At 43.5% G+C, this 26639-nt stretch overlaps 2 protein-coding genes and 1 pseudogene across 3 annotated transcripts in view; 1 reads left to right on the top strand and 2 right to left on the bottom strand.

The window, feature by feature from the left end:
- Window positions 1-26639, bottom strand: part of SLC22A8 (solute carrier family 22 member 8) — a 132135-nt gene that overhangs the window by 26911 nt on the left and 78585 nt on the right. Inside the window, exon 1 of one of the 2 annotated variants that reach the window (XM_077961276.1) lies at window positions 3968-3986. The exons of the other annotated variant lie outside the window; for it this stretch is intronic. The gene's annotated coding sequence lies outside the window, so the exon portion shown is untranslated. Of the gene's footprint in view, window positions 1-3967; window positions 3987-26639 lie in introns of those variants that run through there. 2 annotated transcript variants of the gene reach the window in all.
- SLC22A9 (solute carrier family 22 member 9) overlaps window positions 1-26639 on the top strand; it is a 46991-nt gene that overhangs the window by 5106 nt on the left and 15246 nt on the right. The gene's annotated exons all lie outside the window — the stretch shown is intronic.
- On the bottom strand, window positions 11526-12556 carry LOC100425725 (securin pseudogene; annotated as a pseudogene).

The following is a 26639-nucleotide window of genomic DNA, read 5'->3' as shown; positions in this document are numbered from 1 at the left end:
CGTCCTCACAGTTCCTCCTTGCTTGTCTTCAGGAGTTTATTCACTCAGCAAACATTTATCCAGCAACTGCTCTGGGCTAAGCCTTGTGCAGAAATGGATTCTGAAGATGGGAGGAAATGGAGAAGACACAGAGCATTGCTTTGGAGAATGAAGGAAGAATGGAGGGGCCAGGTGTCAGGTTCCCTGGGACACCTTCCCACCACTTCCCCACTGGGATCTCCTATCTGAGCTATGAGGTCTTCTCCCTGCTATGCCATCCATGCTTTGGGTGGAGAGCCTCGTTCTCACTCAGCATCTCTTTGCTTGTTGTTTCCAAGGCTGGGTCTTTCTTGGCTCCTCAAATCACACCTCCTCCGAGAGGCTTTCCTGGACCGTGCTAGCTAGAGCAGCGTTCTCTATACTGCCGTACACTCTTTATAGCACTCATGACTCTGAAATGACACGCTTGCTTATTATCTGCCCTCTCCCCACCGAACTCTAAGGTCACAAAGGCATGGCCTTCCTGAAGGATGTGTTTGCTACTCTCTGAACCCTTGGCAGGAGTTGGAGAATTTATATTCCCCCGATGCTCTTCAGGCACAAAAAGCTAGACTAGAGGTTTTCAACAATGTCCTAAGGGTCTTTAAAACTCCGGAGTCACCTCCATCATCTGTAGTCCTTTTACCTCCACTGGTGTGTCCATGGCAGGGCCCTGCTTTTTGCTGTCCTTTGGGGCCCTGGAAATCCCAGATCTGTTTTCAGGAAACATTCTTAGCAGAGGTAGTGCTCTGCCCCAGACCACACTTGCTGGGCCTCAGTTTTCTCGCCTGCAAAAATGGGTGGAAGGATAACTGTTGCAAGCTCGTAGGGGTGTGAGGAGGGGAGGGCACGTTGTCCTGTGAGGTGGTAACCCCAAACTCTGTCATGAAGTATGGTGTCCCCTGGGTCCTGCCTCGGAGCTTGGAGCCCATTTTATACCTACCCCCACCAAGCAGCGCATGTATTCTGCCTGCCTTATTTCCTGCCCATGGCGCTTGCACAGGCCTGCTCTGCAGTTGGTCTCCCTCAGCGTGGCAGAAGAGCTTAATGATAAAGTTGGGCTGAGCCTCCAGGAGCAGACAGCGTGGGAGAGAAGTCACAGATACAAGGAAGATACTCAGAGCCTGTGAAATCCCCTCAGCGGCCTCTCGCCAACCTTGTCCTTGGACTTGGAGTGTCCCTCCTGGGGAGGGGATTGGCAAATGAAACTTTATCATGATGAAGTCAAGGGCCAGTCACAGCTGAGCTCCTACACGTAGAGGACTCGGCAGCAGGGACCAGTTTGATGATAAAGATGACAGCAACCATATACATAGCTGCTTGTCAGGGGAGGGAACCTGGGGCTGGGGGTGAGGGCGGGAGTTCACTGTTGGGTGCATTTGTATCTGCTGAACCCACAGGGTTCAGAATCATAGATGACTGTTTATCTTGGGCAGGGGGGCACGGGTGGCCCACCCCAGAGCTCTGATCTCATCTTAGCTTCCTCGGTGCTGTTGATGAAATTCAGAGAAGTTTATCAGGTTTGCAGAGAACCCAAAGCTGGGATACAAGGTGTCTTAAGTAGGAGGACAGAATCAAGATCCAAAGCAATTGGAAGGCTGAATACTGGGCCTGCTTCCTTCTGGCAATGTCATTTCAGACAAGTCTCAAAGTTTTTGAGCCTTGGTTTTCCCATCGCAAAATGGGGACAATGCCACCGACACTGCAGTGCTGTAAGGGTTAAGAAGATAGCCTAAATACAGCACCCAGCAGAGGCTGTATGCCTGGCACACAGTAGTCCCTCACTCACTGGTGGCTACTGCTGAGATGAATACCAATGTGAGCTCCTTAGGCCAGGAGCCTTGTCTTTCGTTCCTGTATTCCTGGTGCCTGGTATGGCGTGGGCACTGAACAAATGTTTGTCAGATGAATGAACAAGATGAATTTGACAGGGATAAATGTCAGTTCCTGGACTCGGATCCAAAGACCCAGCTGCACAAGGATGCAGTGGGGGAGAAATGGCTTAGCAACAGCACATGTGAGAAAAGCCGAGGGATTGAAACTGACAGAAATTCAGTCAACATGAGGTGGCTGCCAAAACCAGCCACGGCAAACTTGGGTAGCATTATTAGAGGCTGGGTGCTCAGAGGAGGGAGGCCACAGTGGTCAGATCAGCCTCAAGAGCCACAGACCCTTGTACGTTTCGCCTGTAGGGAGGCTGGCCAAACAGATGAGGTAGGGAAGAGCCCTAAAGACCACATATCATGAGATACGGCTGAAGAAACCAGGGCACTGAGCTTGGAGAAGAGAATCACAAGGCACGTGGCGGCATTCGGATCTTGCCTCTTCCACTTGCTCTGGACAATCAACAGCTCCAAGTCCCAGTTTCCTCATCCGTAAAAGGTGCAAGCCACAGGTTGGAGGTCATGCCGCTGCTGGAGAAGGGCAGGAATGGGAACCCGAGCCTTACTGGACCCAGCCCCCCTCCGCCTCCCTCCTGAGCTCTTCAGCACGGAGGTTGTTCACGCTGAGGACAGCTGGCAGGGAAACTGTGGGTGGCCAGAGGCGTCTGTTTCCATTTTAGGGGTTGGACCAGGATCACAGGGGCAGCTCCTTCCAGCCCTAACACTCCCTTCTCCTTTTCTCCACTTGTGGCCGATTCTATAGTCTGGGTGCTTTCCTGGCGGCCAGCTTGCCTCTATTTGCATGGTTTCTGCGTGTAAGATTTTGTGTGCAAAAGCTGGATCCGTTCCTCTTCTTCCCAGAAACCGCCCGGTGCCTGCAGTGTGCCCGCCTGGTGTGCCCTCTGCTCCCTCTGGTGGCTACAGGGGGTACTGCACTGGGCTCAACAGAGCCAACCAGAATAGCGTTGGAATCAGACATCTTGGTAAAAGTCCCCGCTCTCCATCAAGAGATGAATGGATAAACACAGTGTGATATAACATACAGTGGAATATTATTCAGTCTTAAAATGGAAGAAAACGATGACACCTGAATGAGTCCCAAAAACATTAAGAGAAAATAAGTTGGCACAGAAGGACAAATATTTTATGATTCCATTTATAGGAGGTACATAGAACAGGTAAATTCAGAGATAGAAAGTAGAACAGAAGTTACCTTAAACAATAACAGAAGGTGAGTTATCGTTTAATGGGTACTGAGTTTCTATTTGAGATGATGAAAAAGTTCTGGAAATGGATAATAATCGTGGTCACGCAACATCGTGAATATACTTAATGCCACTTATTGTACCCTTAAAAATGCTTAAAATGGTAAATTTTGTGTTATATATATTTCATTACAATAAAAAGTAGTAAAATGTACGTAACACAAAATTTACCATTTTAACTATCTTGCCACATAACGGCTGCATGAGGTTTATTAAGTCACTTAACTTCTCTGGGCCTCTCTTTCCTCATCTGTAAAGTAGGGAGAGCAATAATGCTTACCCCACTGCCACCACCCTGGTCCAAGCCACCTTACTGTCTCACCTGGAGGATTGAAAACTGCCTCCTTGATGGTCTCCTGGCTTCACTTTGGCCCTCCCCAACAAGTCTTTTTCTACTAAGCAGCCATAACATCTAGAAATCTAGGTCAAATCAGTCACGCTCGTGCTTAAAATTCTCCCCACACTCCTCTTCTTGACCAACAGGATCTGGTCTGTGATCACCTCTCCTCCCTCAGTGCTTTCTGCCACCTCTCCCTCACCAAAATATTACTCCATGCTCCTTTTGCCTCCAGGCTTTTGGCCTCATTGGTTACCCTGACTTGAATGCTGTTTTCCTGATTGTCTTATATTGTCAGGTTGTCCTTGTCATCAAGGTCTCATCTCAAATGTCACCTTCTATTTCTGGGGATTTCATTTCTTACCAGCCACTCCAATGTTGTCTTACCTTCTAGCCTGACTCTTATCACCTCTATCTTGTTTGATTTTCTTCATAGCACCTGTCATGATCTGAAATTGTCTTACCTCTGTGAAACTGGGTCATTTTATGGGCTGGATTTTGTAGAGTGTAAAGTAGGATATAGTTTTTATTTTTCTTCTGCCTCCATCCTTGCACTTGTTCTGTTGCTTCTCTTTCCCCACATTGTCTTAGTCCATTTTCTGTTGCCTATAACAGAATACCACAGACTGGGTAATTTAAAAAAATAAAAAAAGAGATTCATTTGGCTCATGGTTCTGGAGGGTGGGAAGTCCAAGAGCATGGCACCACATCTAGTGATGGCCTTAGTGCTGCATCATAACATGGTGGCAGGCATCACATGGTGAGAGGGTGAGAGAGTGTGAGACACAGAGAGAACTGGGGGTTGAACTTATCCTTTTACCAGGAGCCCACTTCCAGGATAACTAACCCACTCCTCTGATAACAGCATTAACCCACTGATGAGGGCAAAGCCTTCATGACCTAATCATATCTTAAAGTTCCCACCTGTTTCAGATGGAATTTCACTCTTGTCTCCCAGGCTGGAGTGCAGTGGCATGATCTTGGCTCACTGTAACCTCCACCTCCCGGGTTCAAGCGATTCTCCTGCCTCAGCCTCTCAAGTAGCTGGGATTACAGGTGCATGCCACCAGACTCAGCTCATTGTTGTATTTTTAGTAGAGATGGGGTTTCACCATGTTGGTGAGGCTGGTCTTGAATTCCTGACCTCAGGTGATCCACCTGCCTTGGCCTCCCAAAGTGTTGGGATTACAGGTGTGAGCCACTGCGCCGGGCCCCCAGCTATTAATACCATCACAATAGCAATTCAATTTCAACATGAGTTTTGAAGGGGACATTCAAACCACAGCACCCCTCCTTGAAAATGTTTCAGCTAAGTATAGTTTACCCATTTTTTTTCAGGTATTAGAGCAATTTCAATTTTAGACATTAAAAGTCTGATTCTTTTAGAAGTTGTACATTGAAGGATTTAAGAATGAAGAGTCATGATGTCTGAAGCTTGCTTTCAAGTGGTTTAGCAAGACCATGTATACACACATACACACAATGTTAATAATTTTTGAATCTAGGTGGTGAATATATAGGTATTTATTATACTATTCTTTCAACTTTTCTGTATGCTTGAAAATTCTTATAAAATGTTGGGCAAAAAGGAAACTGCTTTTGTCAAGTTAAGAAAATAAACCCAGTCCTATCTAAATAAAAATATTTATCTCCCATCGAATATAAAGCTTCTCCTATTCAAGCTGACCCAGGCCTGGCTTTCTGCAGTAGGGAAGGTTGCGGGGATGGGCAGTGGGTGTATGGCCAATGTCCTTACTCTCTTGGATTTACCTCCTCTCCCCATGCTAGCAGCTGCTTCAGCTCCTTCAGGGTCTGGGAAGGGAGGAGGGAGGAAAGGAAAAGGAGAGGGCTCCTCAACTGTGCTCTTGTCATCCATGTGGGGTGTACTGCTGGGTGTCCCCCTCCGGGAACTCTGCCCACACTATTGTTTTATTATTATTATTATTATTTTTATATTATTTACTTATTTATTTGAGATGGAGTCTCACTCTGTCACCCAGGCTGGAGTGCAGTGGTGCAGCACTGCAACCTCTGGGTTCAAGCAATTCTCCTGCCTAGGCCTTTCTAGAAGGTGGGATTACAGGTGTGCACCACCACATGCAGCTAATTTTTGTATTTTAGTAGAGATGGGGTTTTACCATGTTGGCCACACTGGTCTTGAATTCCTGACCTCAGGTGATCTGCCCACCTCGGCCTCCCAAAGTGCTGGGATTACAGACGTGAGCCACCACACCCGGCCCCCACACCATTGTGGATGTGAGTGATGCCCAGCTGATCTCTCACACTCTGCCCAGTACTACCAATAAAGTCTCTTTCTGCTGGGGTCACCTTCTGCCCGCAGGTAGCCTTCTTGGGTGAGGTCCCATTGAGGAGACAGTGTATTAGTCTGTTCTCATGCTGATAATACAGATACCCAAGACTGGGTAATTTATAAAGGAAAGCAGGTTTAGTGGACTTGTAGTTCTTCATGGCTGGGGAGGCCTCACAATCATGGTGGAAGATGAAGGAGAAACAAAGTCACGTCTTACATGGTAGCAGGCAGGAGAGAGTGTGTGCAGGGGAACTCCTCTTTATAAAACCATCAGACCTTGTGAGACTTATTCACTATCATGAAATCACTATCATGGGAAATGTCTACCCCCGTGATTCAATTATCCCCTACTGGGTCTCTCCCATGACACGTGGGAGTTATGGGAGCTACAATTCAAGATTTGGGTGGGGACACAGCAAAACCATATCATTCCACCCCTGGCCCCTCCCAAATTGCATGTCCTCACATTTCAAAACCAATCATCCCTTCCCAACAGTCCCCCAAAGTCTTAACTCATTCCAACATTAACTCAAAAGTCCATAGTCCAAAGTGCCATCTGAGACAAGCCTAGTCCCTTCTGCCTATGAGCCTGTAAAATCAAAAGCAAGTTAGTTACTTCCTAGATACAGTGGGGGTACAGGAATTGGGTAGATACACCCATTTCAAATGGGAGGAACTGGCCAAAAGAAAGGGGCTACAGCCTCCATGCAAGTCCAAAATCCAGTGGGGAAGTCAAATCTTAAAGCTCCAAAATGATGTCCTTTGACTCCATGTCTCACATTCAGGCCACACTGATATGAGAGGTAGATTCCCATGGCCTTGTGTAGATCTGCCCTTGAGGCTGGGAAAAAAACAGAAGCGATCATGTGACATTCCTGAACACCAAGGTATAGTCCAGTGGACTTTCCTGAGCCCTGCTTGGTCCCTGATGAAGGGATAGGGTTAGTGTCAGGGTTAGGGTTAGGATTAGGGTTAGGGTTACAACGGGCTGGGATGGGGGTGGAGGTCGGCAGGGCTGCACTTCTTTTGGAAGCTTTCTCAGGCAGAATCAGTTCTGTTTTTCTCCTAGCTTCTGGTGGCTCTGGGTCTTCCTTGACCTCTGGATGCACTCTGCACTCTCCAATCTCTGCCTCTGTGGTCACACTGTCTACTCTGCTGTGGGTGGAATCTCCCCCTGCCCCATGATCATAGAACATTTTTCACTGAACTTAGAGCCCTCTCAGGTAACCAGGATGAGCTCCTCCCTTCAAAGCCCTTTTTTAAAAAAAATTAATTGATTTTAAAAATTTTTATTTCCATAGGTTTTTGGGGAACAGGTGGTATTTCATTACATGAATAAGTTCTTTAGTGGTAATTTGGGAGAGTTTGGTGCACTCATTACCCGAGCAGTGTATAGTGAACTCTATGGTCTTTTATCCCTCACCTCCTTCCCAGCTTTTCCCCCTGAGTCCCCAAAGTCCATTGTGTCATTCTTACACCTTTGCATTCGCATAGTTTAGCTCCCACTTATGAGTGAGAACATATGATTTTGGTTTTCCATTCCTGAGTTACTTCACTTAGAATAATAGTCTCCAGTTCCATCCCGGTTGCTGTGAATGCCATTAATTCATTCCTTTTTATGGCTGAGTAGTATTCCATTGTATATATATACCACAGTTTCTTTATCCATTCGTTGATTGATGGGCCTTTAGGCCGGTTCCACATTTTTGCAATTGTGAAATGTGCTGCTATAAACATGGGTGTGTAGGTATCTTTTTTGTGTAATGACTCCTTTTCCTCTGGGTACCCGGTAGTGGGATTGCTGGATCAAATGGTAGTTCTACTTTTAGTTCTTTAAGGAATCTCCACACTGTTTTCCATAGCGGCTGTACTAGTTTGCATTCCCACCAGCAGTGTAGAAGTGTTCCCTGTTCACTGCATCCACACCAACATCTATTATTTTTTGATTATGACCATTCTTGCAGGAGTAAGGTGGTATCGCTTTGTGGTTTTGATTTGCAGTTCTCTGATCATTAGTGATGTTGAGGATTGTTTCATATATTTCAAAACCCTTAACTTAATCACATCTTTTATCATTTACAGTTATATTCCCAGGTGTTGGAGTTTAGGATGAAGACATATCTTTTTGGGAACTGCCTTTCAGTCCACTACAAGTGGATTTGGAAAGCTAGATTGACCTCCATCAATTTTGTAAAGGTGGAAGGAGAGAAAGAATGTGGATGAGGACTGTTTTCTCATTTGACCCAGCAATCCCATCACTGGGCAAATACCCAGAGGAACAGAAATTATTCTACCATAAAGACACATGCACATGTGTGTTCATTGCAGCACTGTTCACAATAGCAAAGACATGGAATCAATGTAAATGCTCATTAGTGATGGACTGGGTAAAGAAAACGTGGTACATATACACCATGGAATATTGTGCAGCCATAAAAGAAGAATGAGAGCATGTCCTTTGTAGGAACATGGATGGAGCTGCAGGCCATTATCTTTAGCAAAGTAACACAGGAACAGAAAGCCGAATATGCATGTTCTCATTTATAAGTGGGAGCTAAATGATGAGAACACATGGACACATAAAGGCGAACAGCACACAGTGGGGTCTGTTGGAGGGTGGAGGATGGTAGGAGTGAGAGGAGCAGAAAAAAATAGCTATTGGGCAGTAGGGTTAGTACCTGGGTGATGAAATAATCTGTACAACACACCCTCATGACACAATTTTACTATATAACGAACCTGCATTTGTACCCCTAGAAAAAAAAAAAAGAGTGTGGATATGGGAGGAAGCAGGCACCGGGAGAGCCTGGGGGTGGAGGTTTGTCATGAAGCACACAGACCCAAAGTGTGTGTTTCATCCCTTGTGCTGAAATTGACCCTGACTTCAGTCTGTTCTCTTAATTTGCATGCCATTAGAGGAAAATCCAAGCTCCAGTCTTCAGAATACCCATCTCAGACCCTGCTGCAAAAACTCAGATTCCCATAGGACATCTCTCTATTCATTATTACTGTGTGGCAAATGACTCCCTCCACCAACCCTGGCTTAGTGATTTAAAACAGCACCTTTGTACTAGCTCACAGTTTCTGTGTGTCAGGATTCTGAACCTGGCTTAGCTGGAGGTCTCTGGCCCAGGGTCGTTCATGAGGTGGCCGTCAAGCTGGTGGCTAGACCCAGGGTTTTATCTAAAGGCTTTTTTGGGGCAGATGATCCAACTCCATGTGGTCATTGCCAGGTTTCAGTCCCCTACTGTGTGAGCCTCTCTGCATGGCTACCTCACAGCATGGCAGCTGGCTTCCTCTGGAGTGAGCCGTGAGAAAGAGCCACTCTGACTCTCAAGATGCAAGCCACAGTCCTTTTATAATGGAATCTTGGGAGCTCGTCACTTTTGCTGTTTTCTTTTTTCTTTTTTTTTTTTTTTTGAGACGGAGTCTCGCTCTGTCGCCCAGGCTGGAGTGCAGTGGCCGGATCTCAGCTCACTGCAAGCTCCGCCTCCCGGGTTTACGCCATTCTCCTGCCTCAGCCTCCTGAGTAGCTGGGACTACAGGCGCCCACCACCTCGCCTAGTTTTTTGTATTTTTTAGTAGAGACGGGGTTTCACCGTGTTAGCCAGGATGGTCTTGATCTCCTGACCTCGTGATCCACCCGTCTCGGCCTCCCAAAGTGCTGGGATTACAGGCTTGAGCCACTGCGCCCCGCCCCTGCTGTTTTCTATTTGTTAGAAGCAAGGCAGTAAATGCAATCCACACTTAAGAGGGAGGGATTACATAAGGGTTCCAATACCAGGAGGTGGGGATCATTGGGGCACCTTAGAAGCTGCCTACCACAGCCCCCAAAGTCTAATATACATAAGACATAAAATGAATTGAATTACCTTTAAGGTTAATCATAGATTTATTTCCTAATTTATGATAATAAACCCAAACATTGGGGGGCTGTGGGGGAGATGGGTGTTATGGTTTCACTGTGTCTCCACCCAAATCTCATCTTGAATTGTACTCTCATAATTTCCATGTGTTGTGGGAGGGACCTGGTAAGAGATAATTGAATCACGGGGGCAGTTTCTCCCATACCATTCTGTTGGTAGACAGTAAGTCTCATGAGATCTGACAGTTTGATAAGGGGAGACCCGTTTTTCTTGGCTCTCATTCTGTCTCTTGTCGCCGCCATGTAAGAAGTGCCTCTTGCCTTCTGCCATGATTGTGAGGCCTCCCTAGCCACATGGAACTGTAAGTCCATTAAACCTCTTTCTTTTGTAGATTGACCAGTCTTGGGTATGTCTTTATCAGTCATGTGAAAACAATTAATACAATGGGGATGGTTAATGGGCACAAAAAAATTAGAAAGAATGAATAAGACCTACTATTTTCAGCACAATAGAGTGACTATAGCCAATAATAACTTGATTGTATGTTTAAAAATAACTAAAACAATGTAATTGGATAGTTTGTAACACAAAGGATAAATGCTTGAAGGGATGGAGACCCCATTCTCCATGATGTGATTATTTCACTTTCCATGTCTGTATGAAAACATCTCGTGTATCCCTTAAATATATACACCTACTGTATACCCACAAAAATTAAAAATAAAAAAATAGCTCAGGTGTGGTGGCTCATGCCTGTAATTCCAGCACTTTAGGAGGCCAAGGCAGGTGGATCGCTTTAGCTCAGGAGTTTGAGATGAGCCTGGGCATCATAGTGAAACCCTGTCTCTATCACAAGAAATACAAAAAATTGGCCAGGCATGGTGGTGCACGTTTGTGGTTCCAGCTACTCGGAAGGCTGAGGTAGGAGAATTGCTTGAACCTGGGAGGCAGAGGTGGCAGTGAACTGTGATCACACCTCTGCCCTCCAGCCTGGGCAACAGAATGAGACACTGTCTCAAAAACAAAATAAAACAAAAAACAAAACAAAACAACAACAACAAAAAAATCACACACACACACACAAACAAAAAACAAAACCCCAAAAACCAAAAACACAAAAAACCAAAAGGACCCATATAAATTAGTTTAAAAAACCTTAAACACCTTAAAACTAATGTGTGTGTTCCCAAATCATCAATGGAACTGACATAAATGTCTCAGTAGGATTTTGAGTTAGATGGCTTGATCCCCTTCTCCCTTTGTTTTTCTAGAAGAAGGGCCTAGAGAAGTTAATAACATTTCTAGAGTAAACCCAAGAGTATGCTAGCATTGAACCCTAGATCTCCCCAGTTTCACATCCTAGATATGCCCAGGTTCCTGACAGGAGAGCAGATTTTATGAGTGACCTGCCACCGTGCGTCAGTGCTCAGCTTCTCCACTCAGTTGACTTTATATTAGTTTCTTAGGGCTGCTGTAACGTGGTCTGCCAAACTGTGTGAATGAAAAAAACCCAGAAATTTATTGTCTCACAGTTCTGGAGGCTGGAAGTGCAAAATTAAGGTGTTAGCAGGGTGAGTTTTTTTTTCTTGTTGAAAAAGAATGCTTTATTAATAGAAACACACATAAACCCTAAAGCATCAAGAAATTTAAATATTTATGTCATAGCATGGCCGGGCGTGGTGGCTCACACCTGTGGTCCCAGCACTTTGGGAGGCCAAAGTGAGCAGATCACCTGAGGTCAGGAGTTTGAGATCAGCCTCTACATGGAGAAACTCTGTCTCTACTCAAAATACGAAATTAGCCAGGCGTGGTGGTGCATGCCTGTAATCCCAGCTACTTGGGAGGCTGAGGCAGGAGAGTTGCTTGAACCTGGGAGGTGGAGGTTGCGGTGAGCTGAGATTGTGCCATGGCACTCCAGCCTGGGCAACAAGAGCAAAACTCCGTCTAAAAAAAAAATATGTATATATATATATATATATATATTTATGTCATAGCAAACAGGTGGCAATTCCACATCCAGGGTCAACAGAAGGGTTGAAGGAGACTACAACAGATTGGGCTCCCATGATGGAGAGGGCATCTTCACAGGTGGAGGCAGGCCCAGCTGAAACAGCTTTTCAAGCTCTCTCTCCTTATCAAGGATCATAAGAGGCATTCCACTCAAGGGGAGGCCTGTAATCTGGTGCTCTTCAGGTTGGTTAAAACTCTCAAAATCTAGAAGACTGAAGTGAAAGAATTTTTCTATTTCTGGATAACATTATCTGAGGCAGGAACAGAGCTTTTTGCTTTAACAGTCTCCCTGGTCATCTTTTTGGCAGAGAAATTTCGGTGTTTTAGTTTGAGGAGTCTGTTGGTCTTTACTCGCGTTTCTGTAGCCCTGTCGACAGTTCCAAAAGCCTTTCTGGTAGCTTTAGGTAAGGCTGGTAAAGCACCGGACATTTTGCCAACACATGGTGTTGAAACTTGAGATCTCCCCTTTAAGCCTTTGATTGAAGGTCCAGATCCCAGCTTCAGCCTATCTTTAGGAGCTGCATGGATACCTGGTTCTCCATTCTCCTTATCAATATAGATCAGAGCAGGGTGGGTTCCTTCTAAGGGTTCTGGGGGAGCATCTGTTCCATGCCTCTCTCTTTGCTTCTGGTAGCCCCAAGCATTCCTTGGCTTGTGGATGCATCTCTGCAGTGTTCCATCTCCACATGGTGTTCTCCTTGTGTGTCTGTGTCTTCTTGCATGGACACCAGTCATATTGGGTTAGGGGCCCACTCTGCTCCAGTAGGACCTTATCCTGACGAATCACATCTGTAACAGCCCTATTTCCAAACATGGTCACGTTCTGAGGACTTCACTATATCTTTTTTGGGGGCCGCAATTCAACCCATGACATATCCCTGAAAGATGAAAAGAGTAGAATTTGGGACATTACATTTCTAAGTAGTTAGAAAAACTACTTTTGTTTATCTAATAAAGGAGGTATTTGAAGTTGCCCCTTCAGCTTTCATGTTTTTAAAAACTGTTGACTCTGGGGTTTGCCTGATGGGTTAAAGGCTATCCCAGTTTTAGCCGCACGTCAGTCATGTCACCTGCACCCTTCTTTGCCCTCAGGTGTAGATTAAGGACCTGGAGGCTGGAGGGGTTTTTCCTTTAGCAAGTGTTCCTATGACAAAATACTGAGCTGTTGACTGAGGCTGGGAAGAGGGGATATCCTTAGGACTCCTGTAGAGGGCTTATTCCAAGCTGTCTCTAAAGCCTCTTGGGCAGTGGGCTTTGGGATGAGGACTGACACACCCTGCATGCCTGGAGGATGCTGGGCCACTGGGAGCTGGCTCTTCCTACTGTGCTCCAGGCTAGGGACTGAAGAAGCTCAATGAGTCATTTGCACAGCTGCAATGAGTCCTAGAAGAGGGCTTCTTACCTGGTTTTGCCTATTCCTGAATCAAGAATCATTTCAGCGTTAGGTGGGATCCATCCAGACCAGTCACCTAGACATTTCCTTAAATTGGGAATTTTTTTTTTTTTTTGAGATGGAGTCTCACTCTGTCCCCCAGACTGGAGTGCAGCGGTGCGATCTCCGCTCACTGCGAGCTCCACCTCCCGGGTTCACGCCATTCTCCTGCCTCAGTCTCCCGAGTAGCTGAGACTACAGGCGCCCGCCACCACACCCAGCTAATTTTTTGTATTTTTAGTAGAGAGCGTTTCACCATGTTAGCCAGGATGGTCTTGATCTCTTGACCTCGTGATCTGCCCGTCTCGGCCTCCCAAAGTGCTGGGATTACAGGTGTGAACCACCGTGCCTGGCCAATTGGAATTTTTTTAAGCAAAAAAAGAGGATATATTGAGAATGATGGAACTCCTGGTCTGAAATGAGAGCTATATATAACTCCTGGATTTTTTCCTTTCCCTCAACTCCCCTGCAATGGACTGAATGTTTGCATCCCCCACAAATTCTTATGTTGAAATCCTAACCCTCAATAGAACAGTATTAGAAGGTGGGACTTTTGGAAGGTAATTAGATCATAAGAGCAGACCCCTCATGAATAGGATTCGTGCCCTTGAACAAGAGCCACAGAGAGCTCTCCAGCTTTCTGTCTGTCATGTGAGGAGACAATGAGAAGACAGTAGTCTTCAACCTGGAAAAAGGCTCGTACCAGAGCCTGACCAAGCTGGCACCTATCTCGGATTTCCAGCTTCCAGAACTGTGAGAAATCCATTTCTGATTTTTATAGGCCACCGGTATATTGTATTTTTATGGTAGCAGCATGAACAGACTAAGGCCTGTTGGCTTTACTTTCACAATGGAAACCAGTCTTTTCACTCCTCATTCTCTGCTGCTTCCTTTCTAATTCAAGCTACCATCACCGCTCCTCCGGACCCCTACACCCATCTTCCAGCTGGTCTCCCTCCTCCATCCCTGTTTTGTACAATTAATCCTCCACCTAGAAGCCAGAGTGGTGTTTTAGAAACCTGAATCCAAGCATGTTATCTCTATGTTAAAACTCTCCAATGCATTTAAAAATCTCCACAATCTGGCCCCTGTTTACCTTTATCTGACACCACTTGTGTTGATTTCTTTTTTTTTTTTCTGACAGAGTCTGACTCTGTCACTCACGCTGGAATGCAGTGGCATGATCTTGGCTCACTGCAGCCTCTGCCTCCTGGGTTCAGGTGATTCTCCTGCCTCAACCTCTTGCCGTAGCTGGGATTACAGGCGCATGCCACCACGCCCGACTGAGTTTTGTATTTTTAATAGAGACAGGGTTTTGCCATGTTGGCCAGTCTGGTCTTGAATTCCTGGCCTCAGGTGATCCACCCGCCTCTGACTGCCAAAGTGCTGGGATTACAGGTGTGAGGCACCACGCCCAACCTCGTGTTGGTTCATTTCTTGTTATTGTCTTTTCCTTCGCCCACCCTTACCCTCCTCTCCCCTTAGAATGTACACTTTTGAAAGAAGGGGCCTTGTTTGTCTCGATCATAGAGACAGGGCTGTGCCTGGCACTAGGTGGATGCTCAGTCAATATGTTTATAATGCAAATGGCAGAGACAGAAATTTAGGCAAGCAACCGTGGGTTTTCTGTATTCAGTTCTGATACCGACTTTCAGTTCTTTTCACCAAAGAATGGGCAAGAGTCCTGAGCTGGAGGGAATCATTGTGGCTTCTCTTCTAGGCTCTGCAGATAGCCTTTTGTGTGTCCCAATATTGTTCTTTTCGCACACCAATCCATGGCTTGGTGGCCCTTTTCAGGTACAGCTTTCATTCTTGCCAATGTAGTTATGCAATGATTGTGTCAAGTACCGGAACATTCCACTAGAGGGCAGTAGAATATAGTGTTAAAGTTTGGGATCTGACGCCATTGACTGCCTTGCCATCTATTCCCTTCCAAGAATCATTTTGGAGAGAGGGCAGCGATCATTTTGAACTGTGATGATATGAGGGCAACCACCTAGGGATGGCAGAAGAGCAAGCTGGATCAAATGGCCATATAACACAAAAATCACTATGGTTAAGAACTTAGTAACCCCTGCCCCTCCTTCCTGCCCCCTAAAGGCAGGCTGCCTGGGTTAAAAAGGGGAGGGAGAGGGAGGTGATGTACATTACTTCTGCTCACATCTCACTGTCCAGAAAATACTGCTTGCTGAAGGGTCATATGGCTACACTTCCCTATAAGAAAGATTGTGAAATGTAGCCTTTTTTTCTTGGTGGCCAAAAATCTATTATGGAAGAATGGGAAAATGGATATTGGAAGTTAACTGGCAGTTTCTGCCACAAATTCTTAAACCAGCTGAGGTTAAATAATCTGAGTTACGGCCGGGCGCGGTGGCTCATGCCTGTAATCCCAGCACTTTGGGAGGCTGAGGCAGGGGCATCACGAGGTCAGGAGTTTGAGGCCAGCCTGGCCAATATGGTGAAACCCTGTTTCTACTAAAAATACAAAAATGTGGCGGGTGCATGTAATCCCAGCTACTCGGGAGGCTGAGTCAGGAGAATCACTTGAAACTGGAAGGTGGAGGTTGCAGTGAGCTGACATCGTGCCACTGCACTCCAGCCTGGGCAACAAGAGCAAAGCTCCGTCTAAAAAAAAAAAAAAAAAAAAAAAAATCTGAGCTAAGTAATCTGGGCTTTTGTTACGGCAAGGGATTTCCAAGGTGATTCAGACCCAAGCCACTGGCCATCAGGCTTTGCTTCCTTCTTTGTAGTTAAACTTAACTTGTTATGTCAACTAGATTTTTGAATTTTATAGCCTGGAAACTCCCCGAGGGATGCACTTTTAGAATCCCCTATAGCTGGTGTCCTATCATTTTGATTATGCAAAACTGGTCTGTTAGTATTATTAAAAACTTCTGTTTGCCTTATTAGCATCTTATTATATTTAGTAGTGCCATCTGGAAGTTTCATCTACTAGTGAGAGGTGACAACATGCTAGCAGCCCTCGCTGGCTCTGGGCACCTCCCCGGCCTCGGCTCTAGCCGTGCTTGAGAAGCCCTTCAGCCCGCTGCACTGTGGGAGCCCCTCTGTGGCTGGCGGAGGCCAGAGCCGGCTCCCTCCGCTTGCCGGGAGGTGTGGAGGGAGAGGAGCGGGTGGGAACCGGGGCTGCCAGCGGCCTGGCCAGCGCGAGTTCCGGGTGGGCGTGGGCTCGGCGGGCCCCGCACTCGGAGCAGCTGTAGGCGCCGCCAGCCTGGCAGTGAGGGGCTTAGCAACCAGGCCACCAGCTGCGGAGGGTGCCCGGGGTCCCCCAGCGGTGCCACCCGCCCATGCCGCTCGAATTCTTGTTGGGCCTCACCCGCCTCCTGGTGGGGCAGGGCTCGGGACCTGCAGCCCACCATGCCCCACCCGTGGGCTCCTGCCCTAGCCTCCCCGACAGGTACTGCCCTCTGCTCTGCAGCACCCAGTCCCATCAGCCTCCCAAGGGCTGAGGAGTGCAGGAGCAGGCGGGACTGGCGGGCAGCTCTGCTCACGCGCCTGCGTGGGATCCACTAGGTGAAGCCCCCTAGGCTCCTGAGTCCCCTGAGGACTTGGAGAACTTTTATGTCTAGCTAAAGGATTGTAAATGCACCAGTCAGCACTCTGTGTCTAACTCAAGGTTTGTAAAGGCACCAATCAGTACTCTGTGTCTAGTTAATCTAGTGGAGACTTGGAGAACTTTTCTGTCTAGCACTTTGCCTCTAGTTAAAGGATTGTAAACACACCAATCAGTACTCTTTGTCTAGCTCAAGGTTTGTAAATACACCAGTCAGCACTCTGTGTCTAGCTAAAGGTTTGTAAATGCACCAATCAGCACTCTGTGTCTAGCTAAAGGTTTGTAAATGCACCAATCAGCACCCTGTCAAAACGGACCAATCAGTTCTCTGTAAAATGGGCCAATCAGCAGGATGTGGGTGGGGTCAGATAAGGGAATAAAAGCAGGCTGCCCCAGCCAGCAGGGGCAACCCTCTCCAGTCTCCTTCCATGCTGTGGAAGATTTGTTCTTTTGCTCTTTGCAATAAATCTTGCTGCTGCTCACTCTTTGGTTCCACACCACCTTTCACTTGCTATTATGTCCTATTTTTCCTTAGAATTTGGGGGCTAAATACCGGGCACCTGTCGGCTAGTTAAAAGCAACTACTGCGGCTGCCAGACTAAAGACATGGACATCAGGCTTTCTGGCAAAGGGCTGTCTAATAACCCCTGACTCTTTGGAGTTGGGAGCGTTGGTTTGCCTGGAACCAGCTTCTGCTTTTCCTATACTTCTGGGCTGAGCCGAGGGTCAACAGAGAGGAAAACCATTGAGCTCCGGGGTCCTGACAACAAGTTGGTTGACCCTCTGGCCTTGAGCGGAACTCTCAAAGTCATGTTGCCCAAGCGAGACTCACCCATCTATTCTATCTACCCTGACCCTTGCCTCCTGGGTCCTAACGCCTGTCAGACAAACTTCCTCTTGCCTCTCTTCTCCAAGACTAGTCCTGCTTCTAAAAATCACTCCCTGTCTCTGGTACTTTTCTAATTTCTCCTATAAGAATGATTTCTAGTATAAACTTCAGGACTCTGTTACCTTCTTTAGGTACCCAAAGTCACCAATCAGAAAGACATAATTTGTGCCCAAAGCCCCATCGTAGGGGGAATTATCCAGAATTTTAGGATCCCTTCTCAGACAAGCAGGCCTAACAAAAGCTATTCCTGAAGCTGGGATATCGGGAGCCTCAGAAATTGTATCCTTCCTATTCATATAAGTGAGGACCAAAGGTGTCACTCTTCCAACCCTGGAGATCTCTTCCCTCCCTCAGGGTATGGCCCTCCACTTCGCTTTTGGGGCATAACATCTTTATAGGACATGGGCAAAGTCCCAGTACTAACAGGAGAATGCTTAGGACTTCGAGAATGTGGTTTTCGAAAACAGGTTTTCGAGAATGTGTTGGTAAGGGCCACTAAATCCAATTTTTCTTGGTCCTCTTTGTGGTCTAGGAGGACAGCCAGGGGTGGAGGTTTTCGAGAATGCATCGGTAAGGGCCACTAAATCTGACCTTCCTCGGTCCTCCTTGTGGTCTGGGAGGAAAACTAGTGTTTCTGATGCTGTGTCGGTGAGTGCAACTGTTCTGATCAGCAGGGTCCAGGAACTGTTGTGGGTTCTTGGACAGGGATTGTTTCTGCTGCTGCGTCGGTGAGTGCAACTATTCTCATCAGCAGGGTCCAGGGACTGTTGCAGGTTCTTGGGCAGGGGGAGAAACAAAACAACCTGGAGCCTATTTACTGTGTTTATTGCAAAACTTTAGGAATAAGCAGTCTCCCTGCATGATTAAGAAAATAAAATAAAATAGAAGTTCGAAGAAAAAAATCTTCTGCTTGTTTTAAATCAACAAAAATTAATCATTCACCTTTAATTTTGATATTTGTAACTCCCCTTTTTGCATACTTTGTATTAGCTTTTCTCTTTTGAATGTTATTATGAATTATTGGAATTTCACATACTCAACTATTTCAATTAACCATTCTTCCCCTTTATTCTTTCCATCCCTCCCCTCCTTATGCTTCCTCTTGAAATGAAGTACTTTCAAATTTATTGGTTTTAATTAATTAATGCATTTTTTAACTTTTAGGTTTGGGGGTACATGTGAAGGTTTGTTACACAGGTAAAGACATGTCATGGGGGTTCGTTGTACGTATTATTTCATCACCCTGGTATTAAGCCTAGTACCCAATAACTAGTTATCTTTTCTGCTCCTCCCCCTCCTTCCACCCCCACCCTTAAGTAGACCCCAGTGTCTGTTGTTTCCTTCTTTGTGTTCATAAATTGTTATCATTTAGCTCCCATTTATAAGTGAGAATATGTGGTATTTGGTTTTCTGTTCCTGCATTAGCTTGCTAAGGATAATAGCCTCCAGCTCCATTCATGTTCCTGCAAAATACATGATCTCATTCTTTTTTATGGCTGCATAGTATTCCGTGGTATATATGTACCACATTTTCTTTAATCTGTCATTGATGGGCATTTAGGCTGATTCTTTTTCTTTGCTATTGTGAATAGTGCTGCAGTGAACATTTGTGTACATGTGAAATGTGGAACATTGCACATGAGTGTGTGAAATTCCAATAATTCATGGTCTTTATGGTATGATTTATATTCCTCTGGGTATATACCCAATAATGGGATTGATAGGTTGAATGGTAGTTCTGCTTTTAGCTTTTTGAGGAATCACCATACTACTTTCCACAATGTTTGAACTAATTTACACTCCCATCAACAGTGTATCAGTGTTCAATTTTCTCCTGAGTCTTGCCAGCATCTGTTATTTTTTGACTTTTTAGTAATAGTCATTCTGACTAGTGTGAGATGGTATCTCATTGTGGTTTTGATTTGCATTTCTCTAATGATCAGGGATACTGAGCTTTTTTCATATGCTTCTTGGCTGTACTTCCTTTGAGAAGTGTCTGTTCATGTCCTGTGGCCACTTTTTAATGGGGTTGTTTGTTTTTCTCTTGTAAATTTTTTAAGTTCCTTATAGATGATGGAACTTTGTCAGATGCGTACTTTGCAAAATTTTCCTCCCATTCTGTAGGCTGTCTGTTTACTCTGTCGAGAGTTTCTTTTTATTTTTATTATTATTATACTTTAAGTTCTAGGGTACATGTGCACAACGTGCAGGCTTGTCACATATGTATACACATGCCATGTTGGTGTGCTGCACCCATTAACTTGTCATTTACATTAGGTATATCTCCCAATGCTATCCCTCCCCCTCCCCCCTCCCCACAATAGGACCCGGTGTGTGATGTTCCCCTTCCTGTGTCCAAGTGATCTCATTGTTCAATTCCCACCTATGAGTGAGAACATGCGGTATTTGGTTTTCTGTTCTTGCGATAGTTTGCTGAGAATGGTGGTTTCCAGTTTCATCCATATCCCTACAAAGGACACAAACTCATCCTTTTTTATGGCTGCCTAGTATTCCATGGTGTATATGTGCCACATTTTCTTAATCCAGTCTGTCACTGATGGACATTTGGGTTGATTCCAAGTCTTTGCTATTGTGAATAGTGCTGCAATAAACATACGTGTGCATGTGTCTTTATAGCAGCATGACTTATAATCCTTTGGGTATATACCCAGTAATGGGATGGCTGGGTCATATGGTACTTCTAGTTCTAGTTCTAGATCCTTGAGGAATCGCCACACTGTCTTCCACAATGGTTGAACTAATTTACAGTACCACTAACAGTATAAAAGTTTTCCTATTTCTCCCCATCCTCATCAGTATCTGTTGTTTCCAGACTTTTTAATGATCACCATTTTAACTGGCATGAAATGGTATCTCATTGTGGTTTTGATTTACATTTGTCTAATGACAAGTGATGATGAGCTTTTATTCGTGTTTGCTGGCCACATAAATGTTGTCTTTTGAGAAGTGTCTGTTCATATCCTTTGCCCACTTTTTGATGGGGTTGTTTGTTTTTTTCTGGTAAATTTGTTTAAGTTCCTTGTACATTCTGGATATTAGACCTTTGTCAGATGGGTAGCTTGCAAAAATTTTCTCCCATTCTGTAGATTGCCTGTTCACTCTGATGATAGTTTCTTTTGATGTGCAGAAGCTCTTGAGTTTGATTAGATCTCATTTGTCAATTTTGGCTTTTGTTGCCATTGCTTTTGGTGTTTTAGTCATGAAGTCTTTGCCCATGCCTATGTCCTGAATGGTATCGCCTAGGTTTTCTTCTAGGGTTTTTTATGGTTTTAGACTTACATTTAAGTATCTAATCCATCTTTAGTTAATTTTTGTATTAAGTGTAAAGAAGGGGTTCAGTTTCTGTTTTCTGCATGTGGCTAGCCAGTTTTTCCAGCACCATTTATTAAATTGGGAATCCTTTTCCCATTGCTTGTTTTTGTCAGGTTTGTCAAAGATCAGATGGTTGTAGATGTGTGGTGTTATTTCTGAGGTCTCTGTTCTATTCCATTGGTCTATATATCTGCTTTGGTACCAATGCCATGCTGTTTTGGTTATTGCAACCTTGTAGTATAGTTTGAAGCTAGGTAGCGTGATGCCTCCAGCTTTGTTCTTTTTGCTTAAGATTGTCTTGGCTATATGAGCTCTTTTTTGGTTCCATATGAAATTTAAAGTAGTTTTTTCTAATTCTGTGAAGAGAGTCACTGGTAGCTTGATGGGAATAGCATTGAATCTATGAATTACTTTGGGCAGTATGGCTATTTTCACAATATTGATTCTTCCTATCCATGTGTGCTCTAATCTTTATTATTTATTTTCTTCTACTGATTTGGGGTTTGGTTTGCTCTTGCTTTTCCAGTTCTTTAAGATGCGTCATGAGGTTGTTTCTTTCAACTCATTCTACTTTTTTGATGTAGACACTTATAGCTATAAATATACCTCTTAGTACTTCTTTTGCTGTATCCCATAGGTTTTGATATGTTGTGTTTCCATTATCATTTGTTTCAAGAAACTTTTAAATTTCCTTTTTAATTTATTTATTGACCCACTTGCACTCAGGAGCATATTGTTTAATTTCCACATGTTGATATGATTTTCAAAATTCCTCTTGTTATTGATTTCTAGTTGTATTCCATGTGGCCAGATAAGACCCTTGATATAATTTCAATTTTTATGACTTTTTTCAGACTTGTTTTGTGGCTTAAGATATGGTCTATCCTTAAGAAGTATCCATGTGCGTATTCTTCAGCCATTGGATGAAATGTTTCATAAGTATCTATTAGGTCCATTTGTTCTACAATGCAGATTAAGTCCAATGTCTCATTGTTTATTTTCTGTCAGGATGATCTGTCCATTGCAGGAAGTGGGAAGTTGAAGTCTCCAGTTATTAATATAATTGTATTGGGATCTATCTCTCTCTTTATTAATATTTGCTTTATATACCTGGGTGTGTATATATTTACAATTGTTATGTTCTCTTGCTGAATGAGCCCTTAATCATTATATAATTACCTTCTTTGTCTCTTTTTAGACTTTTGCCTTAAAATCTGTTTTCTCTGATAAGTGTATCTACTCCTGCTCTTTCTTACTTTCCATTGGCATAGAATATTGTTTCCATCCCTTTGTTTTCAGTCTGTGTATCTTTATAAATACAGTGGATTTCTTGTAAGCAACAGATCATTGAGTCCTGTTTTTAATCCATTCAGGAACTCTCTGTCTTTTGATTGGGCAGTTTAGTTCATTTACCTTAAATGTTATTTTTGATTTTAAAAAAAGACTTACTTCTGTCATTTTGTTATTTGGTTTTTGGTTGTTTTGTGGTATTATCTTCCCTCTCTCCTTCCTTCCTGTGTTCCTTTTGGTGAAGATGACTTTCTCTGGTGATATGTTATAATCTCTTACTTTTCATTCTTTGTGTACCTGTTGTATGTTTTTCAATTTGAGGTTACCATGAGGCTTGCAAATAATATCTTTAACCCATAATTTTAAACCAATGACATTGTAACAGTAATTGCATAAACAAATAAGCAAAGAGAAAACTAATAAAATGTCTACACTGTAACTTTGTCCCCTGGCTTTTTAACCTTTTCTTGTTTTTATTTATATCTTATTGTATTTTCCATGTCTGAAATTTATTATTTTTTATTGTTTCATCTTGTAATCTTCCTACTCAAAATACAAGTAGTTTAGGCACCATAATTACAGTGCAATTACAGTGTTATACTATTCCGTGTTTTTCTGTGTACTTACTTTTGCCATTGAATTTTGTACATTCAGATGATGTATTCCTGCTCATCAATGTCATTTTCTTTCAGATTGAAGAAATCTCTTTGACATTTCTTATAGGACAGGTCTGGTGGTGATGAAATCTCTCAGTATTTGTTTTTCTAGGAAAGTCTTTATTTCTCCTTCATATTTGAGGCTATTTTTTCGCTGGACTACTACTCTAGGATAAAAGGGTTTTTCCCTCCTTCGGCTCTTAAAATATATCATGCTTGTTTCTCCTGGTCTTTAAATTTTCCACTGCAATGTCTGTTACCAAATGTATAGGAGCTCCACTGCATGTTATTTGTTCCTTTTCTCTGGCTGCTTTTAGAATTTTTTCTTTATCGTTGGCTTTTGGGAGTCTATTAAAAATCCTTGAGGAAGTCTCTTTTTTTGCAACACTAATATATTGCAGTTTAATAAAAACATAGCTTATACAGTTCATTGAAAAAGTATTTTAATACAAACACCACTTTCACACAAAACCAAATGTTGATATTCTCATTTTTAAAAATTCTTGGTTTTTCTAAAATGATAAGATGATACCCCAATAAAGATTTCTTCACATTTTCCAGTTTCTTGATCTGTGCATGTCACAAATAAAGATCCAGATTTGTTCTTTTTGCATAGTCTTGCTTTGGCCATGCAGGCTCTCTTTTGGTTCCATGTGAATTATAGAATTGTTTTTTCTAATTCTGTGAAGAATGATGGTGTTATTTTCATAGGAATTGCGTTGGATTTGTAGATTGCTCTTGGCAGTATAGTCATTTTTCACAATATTGATTCTACCCATCCATGAACATGGGATGTGTTTCTATTTGTTTGTGTCATCTATGATTTCTTTCAGCAGTGTTTTGTAGCTTTCCTTATAGGGATCTTTTGCCGCCTTGGTTAGTTTATTCCTAAGTATTTTAATATTTTTGCAGCTATTATAAAAGGGGTTGGGTTCTTGATTTGATTCTTCACTTGGTCTCTGTTGGTGTATAGAAGAGCAACTGATTAGTGTACATTAATTTTGTATCTGGAAACTTTGCTGCATTCTTTTATTAGTTCTAGGAACTTTCTGGAGAAGTCTCTAGTGTTTTCAAGGTAAACAATCATATCATCAGCAAACAGTGACAGTTTGACTTTCAGTAATATGCTGAAGAGGAGTGGTGAGAGTGGGCATCTTTGCCTTATTCCAGTTTTCAGAGGGAATGCTTTCAACTTTTCCCCATTCAGTATTATGTTGGCTGTGGGTTTGTCATAGATGGCTTTTATTACACTGATGTATGTCCTTTGTATGCCAATTTTGCTGAGAGTTTTAATTATAAAAAGATGCTGAATTTTGTCAAATGCTTTTCCTGCTATTAGTCTAATGGGCTTCCCTTTTTGGGTAACCCGATCTTTCTCTCTGGTTGCCCTTAACATTTTTTCCTTGGTGAATATGAAGATTATGTGTCTTGGGGTTACTCTTCTTGAGGGGTATCTTTGTGGTGCTCTCTGTATTTCCTGAATTTGAATGTTGGCCTGTCTTTCTAGGTTGGGGAAGTTCTCGTGAATAGTATTCTGAAGAGTGTTTTTCAACTTGGTTCCATTCTCCCCATCACTTTCAGATACACCAAGCAAACGTGGGTTTGGTCTTTTCACATAGTCCCATATTTATTGGAGACTGTATTCATTCCTTTTCATTCTTTTTTCTCTAATCTTGTCTTCTCGCTTTATTTCATCAAGTTGATCTTCAATCTCTGATATCCTTTCTTCTGTTAGATCAATTTGGCTATTGATACTTGTGTATGCTTCACAAAGTTCTCGTGCTGTGTTCTTCAGTTCCATCGGGTCATTTATGTTCTTCTCTAAACTGGTTATTCTAGTTAGCAATTCCTCTAACGTTTTTTCAAGGTTCTTAGCTTGAGATGTGAGGTATCATTCCAGTCATCATGCTATTTGTCACATGTATGCCTTGGTTTTTTGTTTTTTCTTTTTTCTTTTTTTAATTCTATTTTTGTTTTATAGGTCCTGTGAGATTTAGGCTTTAAAGAGGTTCTATTTTGATGTGTTTCCAGGATTTGTTTCAAGATTTAGAGATCTTTTTAGCAGTTCTTGTAGGGGTGGCTTGGTAATGGTGAATTCTCTCAGCATTTGTTTATCTGAAAAAGACTATCTTTCCTTCATATGAGATGCTTAGTTTCACTGGATACAAAATTCTTGGCTGATAATTGTCTTGTTTGAAGAGGCTGAAGATGGGACCCCAATCCCTTCTAGATTGTAGGGTTTCTTCTGAGAAATCTTCTGTTAATCTGATAGGTTTTCCCTTATAGGTTACCTGGTGCTTTTGTCTCACAGCTCTTAAGCTTCTTTCCTTCATCTTAACTTTAGATAACCTGATGACAATGTGCCTAGGCGATTATCTATTTGAGATGAATTTCCCATTAGTTCTTTGTGCTTCTTATATTTGCATGTCTGATTCTGTCTAGCAAGGCTGGAGAAGTTTTCCTCAATTATTCCCCCAAATATGTTTTCCAAACTTTTAGATTTCTCTTCTTACTCAGGAACACCAAATATTCTTAGGTTTGGTCATTTCGCATAATCCCAGACTTTTTGGAGGCTTTGTTCATATTTTCTCGTTCTTTCTTTCTTTATTTATTTGTGTTTGTTAGATTGGGTTAATTTGAGGATCTTGTCTTTGAGCTCTGAATTTTTGTCTTCTACTTGTTCAGTTCTATTGCTGAGGCTTTCCAGAGCATTTTGCATTTCTATAAGTGTGTCCAACATTTTCTGAAGTTTCTATTGCTTTTTCTTTAGGCTATCTATTTCCTTGAATATTTCTCCCTTCACTTCTTGTATCAATTTTTATTTTTTATTTCTCTGCCTTGGGCTTTGCCTTTCTCTGGTGCCTCCCTGATTAGCTTAATAACTAACCTCTTGAATTCTTTTTCAGGTAAATCAAGAATTTCTTCTTGGTTTGGATCCATTGCTGGTGAGCTAGTGTAATGTTGGGGGGTTGTTTAAGAGCCTTGTTTTGTCATTTTACCAGAGTTGGTTTTCTGATTCCTTCTCATTTGGGTAGGTCTAGGGCTAAAGGCTGTTGTTCAGGTTATTTTGTCCCATGGTGTTCCCTTGATGGAGTGCTCTCTCCCTTTTTCTAGGGATGTGGCTTCCTGAGAGCTGAGCTGCCATCTTCTGGGTCTAGCCATCTAACAAGTCTACCAGGCTCCGGGCTGGTACTGGGGATTGTCTGCACAGAGTCCTGTGATTTGAACTGTCTATTGGTCTCTTAGCCATGGATACCAGCACCTGTTCCAGTGGTGTTGGCAGGGGGTTGAAATTGACTCTATGCGGGTTCTTAGCTTTGGTGGTTTAATGTTCTATTTTTGTGCTGGTTGGCCTCCTGGCTGGGGGTGGAACTTTCTAGAGAGCATCAGCTGTGGAGAGAAACCAGCAGTGAGTGGAGCCCTAGAACTCCCAAGAGTATATGCCTTTTGTCCTCGGAAGTTGGGTAGGGAAAGGCTATCAGGTGGGGGCAGGACTAGGCATCTCTGAGCTCAGACTCTCCTTGGGCAGGTCTTGCTGCAGCTGCTGTTGGGGATAGGGGTGAGGTTCCCAGGTCAAAGGAGTTGTGTATTTAGGAGTATTATGGCTGCCTCTGCTGAGTAATGCAAGTTTGTCAGGGAAGTGGGGGAAAGCCGACAGTCACAGGCCTCGCCAAGCTCCCATGCAATCCAAAGAGCCAGTCTCACTCCCATTGTGCCCCACTAACAGCACCAAGTCTGTCTTCCAGGCAGTGAAAGAGCAGGGCTTTAGAGCTTTCCC

This window comes from Macaca mulatta, chromosome 14 (genome assembly GCF_049350105.2).
Source record: "Macaca mulatta isolate MMU2019108-1 chromosome 14, T2T-MMU8v2.0, whole genome shotgun sequence".
NCBI lineage: Eukaryota > Metazoa > Chordata > Mammalia > Primates > Cercopithecidae > Macaca > Macaca mulatta.
The sequence above is the reverse complement of the archived record's forward strand: the minus strand, read 5'-3'. Positions and strand labels throughout refer to the sequence as shown.